This window comes from Charadrius vociferus, unplaced genomic scaffold, assembly GCF_000708025.1.
Source record: "Charadrius vociferus isolate BGI_N301 unplaced genomic scaffold, ASM70802v2 scaffold263, whole genome shotgun sequence".
NCBI lineage: Eukaryota > Metazoa > Chordata > Aves > Charadriiformes > Charadriidae > Charadrius > Charadrius vociferus.
The window spans coordinates 2,046,077-2,049,134 of record NW_009647769.1 but is presented as its reverse complement, the minus strand read 5'-3'; positions in this window follow the sequence as shown (position 1 = coordinate 2,049,134).

The following is a 3,058-nucleotide window of genomic DNA, read 5'->3' as shown; positions in this document are numbered from 1 at the left end:
GGGGGTCAAAAGTGTTTTCTTGAAAAATTTTTTTTTTTTTTTTAAAAAAAAAAAAAAAAAAAAAAAAGATTAGCTTTCAGCTCTGCTGGCAAGCAGATCTAGCCTAACATGTGGCCGCATGAATGTTGGAGCCAGCGGAGAGAAGGCATCAGGAAAGCATGACTAAGGGAAGGGAAAAGGATGGAATTATCTCTTTTGCCAGTAGCACAGTCTCGACTTGGCTTAACCCCCTGTGAATCTACCTCTCAGGGTAAAATTACCTGTTACAGCTTGAGTCACTGTAATAGCTTGCTTCCACAGAAAGGGAAAAATCTTGTTCCTTTTCCTTACTCCTCTGATATTAGACCTGATGATTGTCTAATCTTGCACTGAGCTGGTTTAGGTCATTGAATCAGCAGAAAACTAACCCAGGCAAAGAAAAGGGAATAGTGTTTTGCTGGCTTAGCAGGCGTCTGCCGAGGCTGGCAGAGCTGGTTCAGGCAAGGCGGGAAGTAGCAGTCGGCTCTGAGGTCAACGATGAACCGCAGTGTACAGTTTCAATCTCAGTAGTCTCCTGTCATAGTGCTTAGTAGAAGAGCCACGATCTGGGTTCTCTCTGCAGTTTAAAGAGGACAATAGGTGCTATCCCTTTGTCTTACAACAAGCACGGTGTTTGTCTCATAAGGCTGGAAGATGCCACTGTTTTATAGTTCCTTCCAAACTCCTACCCCTGTATTTTGAACCCTTCTATGGGTAAGTGACCTTTATCCTAACGCTTCCCTTCAAGCTGGGCCTCTCCTTTGAGCCTAGATTCCCTTGGGTTTGTTTCCTTATTAGACAGGGAAATATTGCCACAGATCTACTAATGCTCTTTTCCATCAGCCTGAACTTTTCTCTGAAGCTTCAACAAATGGCCTCTGATGCTGCTTCAGGAAGACACTCTGTGCTCTCAGATGTGGGAATGCAAGCTTATAAGCAAATTGCTACTGAAAAACTTCTATAAACAACAAAGCGTTTACAAAATGCATATAGAATCATAGAATCATTTAGGTTGGAAAAGACCCTTAAGATCATCGAGCCCAACCATTAACCTAGCACTGCCAAGTCCACCACTAAACCCTGTCTCTGAGCACCACATCTACACATCTTCTAAATACCTGCAGGCATGGTGATTCAACCACTTCCCTGGGCAGCCTGGTCAAATGCTTGATAACCCTTTCAGTGAAGAACTTTTTCATAATATCCAATCTAAACCTCCCTACGAGCAACTTGAGACTGTTTATATAGATAGACAGTATAGAAAGATGGACTTACATGTGTGCAAAATGGTTGTTTGCAACTATATCAATCAGATAGAACGCCCAAATTGTATTTGATTACGCTCAGGACAGCCACGGTACACTTAAGTACCATGGTACACTTAAGTGCTCATGGTACACTTAAGTACTGGGCACTCTCTCTATGCGCCAAGCACAAAAATCCTGTGCTTTGTTTGCTCAGAAGTTTAAGCTTTCATCTTTGGCAGAAGAAAGTGCAAGAACATTTTCAGATGGTCCTAATGAAGAAGAGATATCCCAGGTGGGCAGGTGTCCACTCTTATGCCCATATAGCTCCTTCTTCATTTATAAGGAGACAGCCCAAAGAATTAATAGAAAATAAAGTTTACTCTAAAAATATATCAGGAATGTGTCATATAAGAAATATATGAATATATGAATATGAGTGAGGAATCTGAAATGCCTTGTTGTTGTTAATATCTTCAACCATAAAATTAAAGAGAAGATTAGTAGAATCAGGAAATTCTTGATATCAAAATGGCTGTTGGGAAAGCATAGACAAGGAGTACTTGGAAAACATAAATGCACAAGCATTAGGATATCACTTGAACACAATTTGGGTAGCTGAGGAATGGATTAAGACATCGCTTTTCAGAAACTACCTGAAATTACTTGTTTTTAATAAATGGCAAAGAGGATGCTGGGCAATTAAAAGGAAACAAGCAGGATGCTGAAGTGCACCTAAAAGTCTTGGTTGTTTTTGTGCAGCAACTTTATTTTCTGGAACCATTCTCCCGTAGATAGTGGATGAAATGCCCAAGTGTGTGAGCACTCTGAAGGGGATTTTTGAAAATACTTGTCCTTGGTTAAATTGTTTCCGTTGAGTCCAGCCAAGAGGGCAGGCCAGCTCGGATGGAGGTAGGAGGAGAGCTCTTCTGCTTCTGACTGAAGTAAATTGGGGAACCACAGCCTCGGCGTGTTATTGCCTGGCTTTTAAAATCCATACTCCTGAACAATCAGAAGAAAGATGTCAGGTGCATGAGAGAGCTTCATTTGATAGAAATATGGTCTAGCCTGTGACGATACTTGTGTGGGTAGTCCTGAACGTGGATCATCTCCCCTGTGCTGATGAGTGACTTGACTGCAGTGGGTGAATGACAGGGATGCAGGAGGCAGAGTACGTGCATTTTGGAACTGCTTTTGGCGTAGTGTTTCACAAAGTCTAACCCAAAAGTAAGTTCAGCTTGGTTTCAACGTGAGAGCTGTTATGTTGACTGAGAACTAACAGAAGGACTGCAAAAAGAGGTAAGAATCACAAAGGTTCTCTGCAGTCTGAGCACTTCCAGCCCCAGCTTCACCATCCTGTAACTAGAGGGTCCTCCCAGGCGGATGCAGGATGCGTTCCGCTCCATCTCCCTGGGACTAGTCGGTGTTCCTGCGGGAAACCTGTGTAGGTTTGCCAGGCCACGTTACTCTCTGACACGTTCGCCAGTGGGAAATGGTGCAGCCAGCGCGTTAAGGCAAATAGGAATGCGTCTCCATCCTTTTATGAAGCACATAAGGATAGCTGGCTAAAATTATGGGGTTTTTTTAGTAAGTGCTTTCAGGAGGTGGAAGATGCTCAGTGGGATTGCCACCCAGCAGCCCTCCTTGTTAGGTTGTGCAACGCCGCCTGCGAGCTGCAGTCCGAAGTCTAATTTAGCAGAATTAATAAACAACAGAAACCCGTAAATATCTCGGCGGAGGAACAGGCAGCCCGCTTTGGGCTGCGCACCTCGGCCACCGGCACCCCCCGCCTGGCT